Below are 12543 nucleotides of genomic sequence, written 5' to 3' on the forward strand. Positions count from 1 at the left end.
GGTATTGGCATCTTAGGGGAGTGGGAGTGGGGTGGAGGGGCACTTGCTGTAGCTCTGTCTGATCAATCAGGGTTCTGGCTTTGATGCCACCCCTTTTCAGACACATGAGCACAGACTTGACCCATGAATATTGATAAACAGCTGGCACATTTGTCCTGTGATTGCAGGTGTTGGCAGCCAAGTTTCAACACACTGATTTGCTTGTTGATTTTGAAGGCTTGGACAGGTTCTAATGACCAATTCAACCTTGCATAGGACCAGGAAAAATCAACTGTAGCTTCTAAACTAGAACTCCCCTGGTCTTGAGTAAAAAACATGCCAATCCAGTGTTTCTCAAGGTGTGGTCCCTGGGTCACCCACTCCTGACCTGCTGGGGATCTCATTAAGATGCAAATACTGAATCAGAATCTCTGAGTGTGGGCCCAGGTATCAGCATTGTTAACCAGCACCACAGGAGTTTGGATGCTCATTCCAGTTTGAGGACTGGTTAAACAAACCGAGGGTCAAACTACTAAAGCTATCCTATCTAATAATAGAGAAATATGGTAATTAACCATAACTTCGCTACCCTTCCCATTGGCTAATCAGCGAGATATGCAAATTAACTGCCAACCAAGATGGCAGCCGGCAGCCAGGCAGCTGAAGTGAACAGGAGGCTTGCTTGCTCCAGTGATAGAGGAAGCCAAGGTTCCCCGCCTGCCGCTGCCAGCCTCTGAGCTTGCACTCTAAGCAACTATGTTGCAATTACAGAAGTTAAACAATCCCCAGAAACCTGCTTTCAGCTGTCAGAGCTGGAGCAAGCAGGACAGAAACAATGTTACAATTATAGAACCCAAACAAACCCAGATACCTGGCTCTCAGCTCCAGTGACAGCCATAGAAAGTAAATAAATCCCAGAATAAAAAAAGAAAAGAAAAAAAGGAGAGATTGGGAGCTTCAGTCACCCGCCAGCCTGAAAACGGCCCTCAGCCCCTCACCCAGACTAGCCAGGCACCCCAGTGAGGACCCCCACCCTGAAGGGGGTGTGACCAGCTGCAAACAGCCATCATCCCTTCACCCAGGCTGGCCAGGCACCCCAGTGGGGACCCCCACCCTGAAGGGGGTGTGACCAGCTGCAAACACCCATCACCCCTCATCCAGGCTGGCCAGGCATCCAAGCGGGACCCCTACCCTGATCTGGGACACCCTTCCCATGCACCAGGCCACTATCCTATATAGTAAAAGGGTAATATGAAAACTGACCCTAACAGCAGAAAGACTAGGAATGACTGATCACTATGACACACACTGACCACCAGGGGGCAGATGCTCAATGCAGGATCTGCTCTCTGGTGGTCAGGGCGCTCTCACATGGGAGGAGCTCTGCTCAGCCACAAGCCATGCTGATGGCTGCCAGTACAGCAGTGGTGGTAGGAGCCTCTCCTGCCTCCTTAGCAGCACTAAGGATGTCTGACTGCAGTTTAGGCCTGCTCCCTGCTGGCAAGTGGACATCCCCCGAGGGCTGCCGGGCTGCCAGAGGGATGTCTGATTGCCATCTTAAGCCCAATCCCCCAGGGAGCGGGCCTAAGCCAGCAGGTGGTCATCCCCTGAGTGGTCCCAGACTGCGAGAGGGCACAGGCCGGGCTGAGGGACCACCCCCCCCCCGCCCCCCTGAGTACACAAATTTTTTGTGCACTGGACCTCTAGTCCTATATAATAAAAAGGCAATATGCAAATTGACCATCACTTCAACACACAAGATAGCCGCCCCCATGTGGACACAAGATGGCCGCCACCAGTAGGCCTGCAGGGGAGGGCAGTTGGGGGCGATCAGGCCTGCAGGGGAGGGCAGTTAGGGATGACTGGGCCAGGAGAGGAGGGCAGTTGGGGGTGGACCCAGGCCTGCAGGGAGGGCAGTTGGAGGCGACCAGGCTGGCAAGGGAGGGCAGTTGGGGGCAACCAAGCCGGCAGGGGAGGGCAGTTAGCGGCAATCATGCCAGCAGAGGAGCAGTTAGTCGTCGATCAGGCTGGCAGGGGAGTGGTTAGGGGGTGATCAGGCTGACAGGCAAAAGCGGTTAGGGGCAATTAAGCAGGCAAGCAGGCGAGCGGTTGGGAGCCAGCAGTCCTGGATTGTGAGAGGGATCCCAGATTGGAGAGGGTGCAGGCAGGACTGAGGGACACACACACAAACACACACCCCTCCCCCATGCACAAATTTTGTGCACTGGGCCTCTAGTATAATAAATAATATTTCAAGCTAGAACATTTAAGTATATTGAAGTGTTGAGTCCCAATGATAAAAAAAGAGTGCAATCTGAGAATTTTAAGCTGTGGCAAGCCCTATCCAGTTTGGCTCAGTGGATAGAGCATTGGCCTTTGGACCAAAGGGTCTCAGGTTCGATTTCAATCAAGGGATGTACCTTGGTTGTAGACTTCTCCCGGGCCCAGGCCTTGGTCAGGACTTGTACAGGAGGCAACCAATCGATGTGTTTCTCTCACATCAATGTTTCTCTCTGTCTTTCCCTCTCTCTTCCACTCTCCCTAAAAATCAATGGAAAAATATCCTCAGGTGAGGACTAACAAAAATAAAATAAAATAATAAACTGGTGGCAAAATCTGATTTTCATAATTTTACATACATTAATTAAGCATATTGGTTGCACTAAAAAGGGCATATCTGTCTATTATGCAATGAAATGATTGACTTTAATGGCTTCAACAGGGTGTTACATTGCCTCAGATAATAAAATTAAGCAGAGCAGATAATCACTTACCAAGTCAATCATTAACTAACAATTGAATGTGAATCTTCACTTTGCATTTTTACTTGTCTGTTTTAAACTTAGAATTTGATTTTAGCAGGAAAAACACTTATATTACATTGAGCAGCAGAACTATTTTAGGCTTCATTAAAGAAAATGTATACCATCTCTTCCCCTTCCATTTCCCTTAGTCAAGGTCAAGAACTTGGCTGGTGTAGATAGCATAGTCAGTGGGGCTGGGGTCAAAGAGGTAGCCGGTATGGTTAGGACATTGATTACACACAGGAAAAATGACAAACTAAGCAAACATATTGAAGCTAATGGGAGCCAAGTTTTTTAGTGCTGAAGAAGGGCATTACAAATAGGTAAAAGAGGAAAGCATAAAAAGCCCTGTGGTGTTGGATTGGAATTGAAGGTATCAAGTGTGAATTCGTGGTATTTTAATATAGACAGATGATAGAGAGATAGATAGACAGATATGGATATCTGCGAGTGTGTACATACGTATTTCCTACTCTGCTGAGAAGAATTAAAAGTAATTACACACCCTGCAGGGCTGGCATGGCTCAGTGGTTGAGCACTGACCTATAAACCAGGAGGTCACAGTTTGGTTCCCAGTCAGGCCACATGCCTGGGTTGCAGGCTCGGTCCCTGGTGTGGGGCAGGCAGGAGGCAGCCAATCAATGATTCTCTTCCATCATGGATGTTTCTATCTCTCTCTCCCACTTTCTTCCTCTCTTAAACCAATAAAAATATATTTTAAAAAGAAAGTAATGACATCCCAATATCAATGAGCATTGAGATCATGTTTTCTAAATTACATTCTCCCTTAAAAGGAACCAGGACTCTTTAAAGAAATGACTGATTCCAGGGCTGTGACAGGAAATGGCAGGTGAGCCTGGAACATTGTGTTGTGCCAGAAAGTAAGGAAATGCTTCAAAGAATGATGGGAACACATTAAAACAACATAGGAGCCAGCTTGAGAGGGCTAATAAATAATCATAGTAACAGACAATAACATATGGAACAAAACAGAAGCCCAGAAGTCCATATTTATATAAATAAATGAGAGGCCCAGTGCACAAAATTGGTGCATGGGTAGGGTCCCTAGCGGCTGCCGGCCGGGGCCTTCCTTCATTCTGCACCACCCCCTGGTGGTCAGCGCACATCATAGTGAGTGATCGAACGCCTGGTCTCCTGGTCGAACTCCCAAGGGGACACTTTGCATATTAGGCTTTTAAAAATATAGATGAATTACTGTATAAATAAATGAGGAGAAAGGAAAAGTTCTACCTTATAAGAGAATGCCAAATAAAAAAACATAAAGGTAAGCCCTGGCTGGTGTGGCTCAGCTGGTGTGAGTGTCGTCCCATACACCAAAGGGTGGTGGGTTAGATTCTGGGTCAGGGCACATACCCAGATTGAGGGCTTGATCCCCAGTTGGGGCATGTATGGGAGGCAACTGATCGAGGTTTCTCTCACACATCAATGTTTTTTTTTTTCTCTCTCCCTCCCTTCCTCTCTCTAAAATAATATATCCATGGGTGAGAAATACATATCTATAGAGAGGGGGAGGTAATAATGAAATTATAAAATTACCATTTGGCGACTGTCATTATAATAATTGATTTAATCATGAATCGTCACTAGCTGTTAAAACAAGTAGGTGAAAATTTGATGAGGGGCAGGATATTTACATAATCTCATAGCATCTCTCTACAAGATGCTTATTCGTTGCTTATTAATAAAGAAGTACATACTAGTTAACAACTTTATAATAGAGTATCCAGGCAGAAACCATCTTAACCAAGTGATAAAACTTAATATCCAGAGTAATAGCACAGGTAACTATTATGTGCCTCCTAATACTATACACTGAGAGAATACAACATCACTTCTGTAATATTCCTGCCTGAGATGAATAATCTGAATCCAATCATGAGGAAACATCAGACATACCCAAACTGAGGAGCATTTTACAGGGTAAATTTTAAAAACTTTCAATACCATTAAAAATAAGAAAACACTGGGAAACTGCACTTGGTTGAGGGAGACTAAAACGAATGATAACTAAATGTAACACATGATCCTAGACTGGATCCTGGACTTATGAAGAATATTATTGGGTAATTACTGAGGTAATGGGCAAATTTTTAGTGGGTTCTAGGGCTTAGATGATAGTATTGTGGGAAAGTGTCTCTTTTTAGGAAATACACTTTGCAGTATTAAGGGGCTATGGGATGTCATGACTATAACTTTCAAATGGTTTAGAAAAAATAAATATATAAAGAGACAGGAAAGATAAGGCAAAATGTTAATGTAGAGGAGGAAAAACTTGTACTCTATCCTCTTATGTTATATCTGAGGCCTGCAAATTAAACTGACTGAAGACAGATTAACAGGAAAAAAAAAGATTTATTCACATACACACGGGAGCCTGCTAAAGAAATAGCTGGCTCTTTATATGATTTAAGTTGAAGACTTATATACCTAACTTAGGGGGAAAGGAGAGGGGAGAAAAGGCTTTTCTGGGAAGAATAAATAGGTTTCTTTAGGAAAGACAAATGGGTTTTTAGGATAACAATCAAGAGATAAAGAAGTTAGCCAATAATGCTTGTCTATACAGATATGGTTTTTTGTCTCCTTCACAGCCATAAAACTGCCCCTGAGAAGGAATTTGGGGAAGGTTTTATTCATGTTCCTCCCTGTGGGCATAGATGTGCCCATAGAAGAAATTTATTGCAGCTTTACTTCCCAGAAATTATTGCTTTTAGTTAGATAAGGGAAGCTTCAAGAAGACTTCTTTCCATCTGTTGATTCTCAAATGTCTTAAGTTTAAAATAATATTTATACCAACTCTGGAATTCTGAGTGGGTCCCTACATTAAAGATTGGGAAATGTTGATGAGAGACATATAGGAGTTCTTTGTACCATTTTTTTTCCCAAATTCTATGTTAACTTGAAAGTATTTCAAAATAAAAAGTGTTTAAAGCATGTATGCCCCATCCTCACAAATGGGGAATTTAATTTTAAAAAATACTGCCAGCCTATTTACTTTATTAAAGAGGTGCCACCTCTGAAGGGCAGATTGGAGGGAGTCAATGGGGAGAAGAGGGGGGCATCTGTAATACTTTCAACAATAAAGATAAATTTTTAAAAATATGTAAAAGAAAAGATTTAATTTCCATAAATAAGTGAGTGTCTATTGTTGAGGAAGAGAGGCTTGTAAGGAACATTAGTAACTCAATCCACGTGGAACAAGGCAGTAGCCAGGATGGCCACAGCTCTTCGGGAAGAAATGCAGCAACTTCCTGTGGGACCCCGAGCTCAGGCTGAGTGTAACACAAACACTTAGCCGGTTTATAACCCTGGCCAAGATGATCTGTGTCCACAGTTTGATTTTCTTGCCATATTCCGATCTTAGAAAGTAGCATAATGTTCAGGTATTCGTGCTAAAATAACAAGTTCTTGTTTTTCAATTTTGTAAAATAAAGGTCCCCATATTTCCACTACTAATAATATAAGCAACTCACATGTATGAAATACTTACTCTGAGTCAGGCCCTCTCCTAAGTATGTTTTGTGCATTGTTTTGCTTAATCATCTTATTTCCCTGTGAAATAAGCATCATTAATATTCTCTTCATTTTAGAGATAAGGAAACCAGACACTCTGAGTGATGTAACTCTCAGGGATCACAGAGCTATAAGTGGCTGCATCAGCATTTGAAACCAGGCTTTCTCATATCAAAGCCCATAAAAGTAGCCACTATATAAGATGCTGTGTGATGCCTCAACATTCTGTGGTTCCCTCTAGACTCCAGCTTATAACAGGGTCAAAATCCTGAGATGCCCAAATGGAAAACAATGTAAGGTAACCATCTCGATACAAACCTAAGAAAGAGGGGAACAGCTCTACACAAAAGAGCTACCTTACATCATAGCTGACTCACATTATACTGTGTAAGGCCTTTGGTTGCCTCACTGCTGTGGCAAACTGATGAGTGTTTAATTTTAGTTGCTTTGGTTAAAGGGCAGGAAGGAGAGATTGTTCACAAAAGACAATGAAAAATACTCAACTCCAATTTTAATTTATTTCCCTTTCTATTCTGAACTAGAGAATGGACTCGATCATCATTCTTTCTTTCTCAGTTAAATGTTAAATGTGTCTAATAGCTATTCCCGAAGAATATCTACTAAAATAAATGGGGACATCCAAGAGCCAGGACCCCCCTAGAAGAAAATCATGACCCTTACCTCCTAGCCCCGTCCCAGGAGCTCTCAAACTTTCTGCTTCAATACACAGTAGTCAAAATGGTCCACAGACCCTGGCATGTTTTCTGGAGGATCAGCTAGAACCCTACTCATTTCTCTTTCAGGCAAGAAAAAAATATCAGGCTCAAGTAACATTATTATAGGATGCCACTGACTCTAACTTATAAAAAAGAATACCTTTTGTGAACTTTTATGTGTCAGCTGTTATCAGTAATAAGTCATAGGTAGTAGCTATGTGATATACATCATATAGCTATATGGTAGATAGTCTAGGTTAAATCTCCTTGTTGCTTCCTTATAGGGCTATCACATTTTCCCCATCTTCTTTTGCAATTATTTCATTTTACCTAGATCCCTACCATAGCAGATCTGAGAGAAGGATGAAGAAACATAGGAGTCTGCTAGAAATTGCTCCAGCCCAAGAATACTTATCCAAAGTCTAGACCTGTCTCTCATCAGCTGGAAGACAAGGATGGTGAGCATTGGGATGTGGAGAGCAGGCCTAAGGACTATTTCTCTCTCTCTCTCAGCTTTATTGAAGTATATTTGACAAAGAAAAATCATATATATTTGATGTGTACAACTTGATGTTTCATGTACACATACATTGTGAAATGATCACTGAAATCAACAAATTAACAAATCCATGACTTCATATAGGTACTATTTTCTTTATTTTTTAAAATGTGTTGAGAACACTTAAAATTCTAAGTATACAATACAGTTAACTATAGTCCCACTTGCTATATACAGGGGTGGGCAAAAGTAGGTCTACACTCTGTATCAATGTGTGCTCAAGTATAGGAAGCAGACTACAAGAACGTGTGAAGAATGAAGGCCAGCAATGAACTGTAAAACTACTTATGCCCACCCCTGTATTAGATCTCCCAAACTTACTGATGTTATGTAACTGAAACTTTGTACCCCTTGATCAACATTTTACATTTCCCATACACACACACACACACACACACACACACACACACAGCCTCTGAAAACCACCATTCCACTCTCTGCTTCTATGAGTTTGACTGTTTTAGTTTCCATATATAAGTGAGATCATGCAGTATTTGTCTTTCTATGTGATTAATTCTATGTCTTTCTATGACCAAGGGCTTCTCTGATTGTAAAACATTATTATTCAGGCCCAGGTGGCCTGACTTTGGTAACCACATTTGACTCAAAGGTGACAGAGGTCAAGGTCCAACAGGATCAGAGAATGGGCTCCTCAGCCCACATGGCACCACTGCTTGTATACACTTATTCTTGGATCCTACCCTTGCATTCCCAGACCCCAGAAAGCTGGAAAAGTTGATGCCACAAGTGTCATCTCCAAGCTCTGCCCTTGATCTCCCTATTTGAAATAGGCTCTAGTAATAATGAAAATAAGTTTGAGTACCACATGTTACAGTGACTGGTATTTAATCATCACCATAAAAATGTAAAATAACTTTTATTATCCCTTTTTCTGGGTGAGAAAGTTGAGGTTTACAGTATTTAAATAACTCATCCAAAATAAAACACAGACATGATTCTGAACCCAAATCTCTCTCTCAGACGGTGCTTTTAACTCCAAGACCTAGTTTTGATCCTACTGAGCTCTTCCATTGTCCTCCTAAACTTAGAACCTTGCAGAAGCTTTGGTTTTCTGCTACAGCCCCCCAATATCCCATCAGTCCTTGATGGGAAGAAACACAAGGTGGCTAGTATTGAAGCCTCAGTCTTGCTACAAGTCTCTGACCCCTGCAGACATGCCATATGCGTGTATGTGGGTTCTTTGGGAAACAGACTCTGAGATGGAGATCAGCCTGCAGGAAGTCATCAGGAAGCACTCTTAGGAAGCAGCTGAACTGAAAGGGAAGTTGAACTGAGAATCAGCCTCCTTGAAGGCCCAGCCAATCCCATGGGGAGTTCTGGCACCCAGAAGGCCCTTTAGAATTGGGGCGGGGCAGCCAGCCCTTGACAGGCCCACCTCAACCTCACTTTGAAAATGGGCTGCTCTGGGAAGGGCATTACATTGGGTAAAGCCTCTCTCTTTGGCTGAGGTACTTCCTGACACTGAGGACTGTCTGCCAGCAGCACTCCCAGCAATGGGGGAAACTGCGGCCCCAACACACACACACACACACACACACACACACACACACACACACACACGTGCTCAAAATCCAAGGCACTCACCAATGTCTTTTACATTTTCTTTTTTTAGGAGAAAGGACAGAGAGTTGCTACAAAATGCTGATTATGAACTGAAAGGAGAATTATTAGGCTGCTGACAAGATCCAGGCACATTTGCATCACAAGTATTGCCCAGTCTTAAACTGCTTACAAGGAGGGCTTCTCCCTTGCTTCCTAATTAATCTTTCAAAATTGGCCTCCCATAGCTCTGACTCACCAGATATCTGAATGCTTTTTTAAGTGTTCCCAAGCTTCCCATTAGAATTCTGCAACTGCTGTCTGCTCGAAGAATACAGATAATGCCAGGGCCCCTTCGGCCTTTAATTAGTGCTTCCTCTTCCCTTCCCTAGACTTCTGTCTCGGACTTCACACACTATTTGATGCTAAGAGTGGAAGTTTTCCTCTATAGTCACAGGTGCATTTTCTGGCACATAGTAGGTGCTCAGTAAATATAGGTCAGATGAGTAAATGGTGTGCTCTAGTTGGGAATTACACATCTCTTCTGATGCTAGCAATGCTCCACCAGTGTTTGTGCTGCATGGTTTCCCATTGACTACCCAACGCAGAGCCATTTGCCAGGAGTTATGCTCAGACTTGGAACCAGAAGGATTACTTCCCAGGCATCCCTCTACCTGAGTGTCTATAATAATAAAAGTGTAATATGCAAATCGACTGAATGGCCAAACAGCAGAACGACAGACCAGACGACCTTCTGGACGAAGCTGGGGCTGCGAGGACCGAGGCAACCGGGGCTGCAAAGGCTTACTCTTGCACGAATTTTGTGCATTGGGCCTCTAGTCCAAATATATAAGCTGGTAGTAGTTCAGTCAAATCCCTGAGGTTTAAGAAAAAAGAAGTGAGGCTCACACATAGTTACTACTACCTAACCATACAGCACTTTGCAATTAAGTCAAACGTACAGAAAAGTCAACAACATTTTCCCCTGGGTAAAGGCAATTTAACTTCTCAAAGAAGCCACCTTTCAAAGTAGATGTAATGATTTTAGCTGACATAGAATATATGCCTTCTTATAACATTTAAAAATATCTCTTTGTAAAAATAAAATCATTCTGGATTAAGACTCAGACTTTTCTACTTCAATCCACAAAAATCGCTAATATTCTTTCCCCTTCTTCTGCCTGTTTAAATAACCGGACTCATAGCCCTGCTGGCTGGATCCCCTTTGCTTCTATTTTTCTCTTTATAAATCTGACTCTGTTTTTGGCCTTGATTCTCCTTGCTGTCAGTAGGCTGATTTGACTGAAAAGTGCATTTATGTTCTTGTTTTTGCCAGCAAATTGACTTTACAGCTGACTTGGCAAGGCTCTCTGAGTGGGGCAGATAGAAGTGGTGTACCAGGTGGACAAGGAATAGGAAAATTTGGGTTACAGATTAGAAAAACTTGAAAATGTACACTGAGTTTTAAAAGCACTGTTGGTTTTAAAGCACTGAAGTTATTTTTTATAACTGAAGGTATATGCAAATGATTTTAAAACAAGTGTCCAATTGCCTTGTTTATAAAAAATTACTTCTTTGCAGCTAAAATATATAAATTCAATATCTTAATTTCCATGAAACTTTCTTGTTTAAATTCTTAGGTCTGATTTACAATTCGGAGTTAATTGTATTTGGATTTATGTGTCTGAGCAACTGATATAATAAAAAATATTTACATTCACAACAAATTAAGGTTTTTGCATCTTTTCTTAAAATACAAAAAAAAAATCAGAAATATCTAGGGTCGTGCTGATCTACGAATTTTTTACCTGGTCAACATCTCTGGCATCATAAAAAATAATTTAGCGATCACCTCTGCATATCACACAGAACTTTGGGTAGGTCTGTGAGTCCCACAAGAGCCATTCAGTTGGCTCTGTCTCCTCAGTGCCCAGCATGATGCCAAGCCTAGAGCGGGTTTTTAGTACAGAACATTAGCAGATGACGCAAATTTCATGAATGGCGTAGGGAAGGAGGGAGAAAGAGCGTGAGGAAAATACAGATTGCCTGCCAGTTCACACTTTGGACACCTGATGATTTTAAGTCTGAATATTTTTTGTAGTGCACTTCACAAAGTATTCTGCATCAAGTAATGCATTTATGTTATCAGCATTTATTTGATGCCAGATGTGTTCCAGGCACTGATCTAGGCAGTGAACAAATACAGCCATGAACAAATTTCCTACTGTCATGGAATTACTCGAGTGGAACCCACATCACTACCCTGAAAGGCACATATCGATAACACCGTTTTTATGAGTAGGAAAATAAAGATTTTCTCTCACAGTATGCTTGGCATCCCTGACCTGTCCAGTGTTTTAAGTGGCGTAAGTTTTGTGTAGTAGCATCCTACTCTATTTGAAACCAGCTTTAGAGACCGGCACAGTCATTTAACATCGTATCACCAGCAGCTGATAACCTAATTCAAGCAAGTTTTTGCCATCAGGAAAAGGATCTAATACAAAACACACACACACACACACACACACACACGTATATATATATGCACATATATACATATATACACATATTTACACACACACATTATTCACACATATATACATATATACACAAAAATAATTTCCTAATGTTTGCATTTTTGAGACTTAGCATTACAAAGAAAATATGTATAATCTGATTTTGCATAGTGTTTTTAAAATATTTTACATATTTTAATTAGACTTTAAACTTGAATCAAGGTAGTTTTTCTATAAACTCCTTTCTTTCCCTTAAAAACATATTTCTACAGGCTTATTTGAAGTTTGATAAAGTAAAATTTACTGGAAATACAGCAAGAGAATTATATACTAGAGCACAATACTTCAAAAGTTTAAAATTAAACATAAATAATCTAAATAAGAGTATTCATTTCCATTTTTATAGAATGAGACAATATGGAAGGCAAGTTTTGCTTTAAAAATAAATCAATTTCAGTCCCCCTGAAAGATATTACAGGCCTAATTATTAGAAACCAATTAGATGTTAAGAAAAACCACTTAATCCTAAATGCTTTAATGGATTTTACAAATTGGACCTATTAAATAATTTAGTAGGATTCATTAAAGTTTTAATTTTATCCAACAGAATTAAACATACTGGACTCTGCCTGTCCCCTTTGGGTTTCATCAAGCACCAGGTCAGATAGGAAGAAAACTAGGAGACTCAAGAGTCCTGGGTTCAGGTCTCATCACTGTTGTGACCTTAGACAGAGATGTCATTTGTAAGTGTTGGTTTATCTTTCAATCCCAAAGGATCTTTTTAAAGACTGAGTAAAAGTAGGTGGAACTACTTTAACAACTGTAAGGAGGCAATCTCACTGCATGCTATTTACTTACTACTAGTGGCCCGGTGCATG

Source organism: Myotis nattereri (assembly GCF_964212035.1).
Source record: "Myotis nattereri genome assembly, chromosome: 1".
NCBI lineage: Eukaryota > Metazoa > Chordata > Mammalia > Chiroptera > Vespertilionidae > Myotis > Myotis nattereri.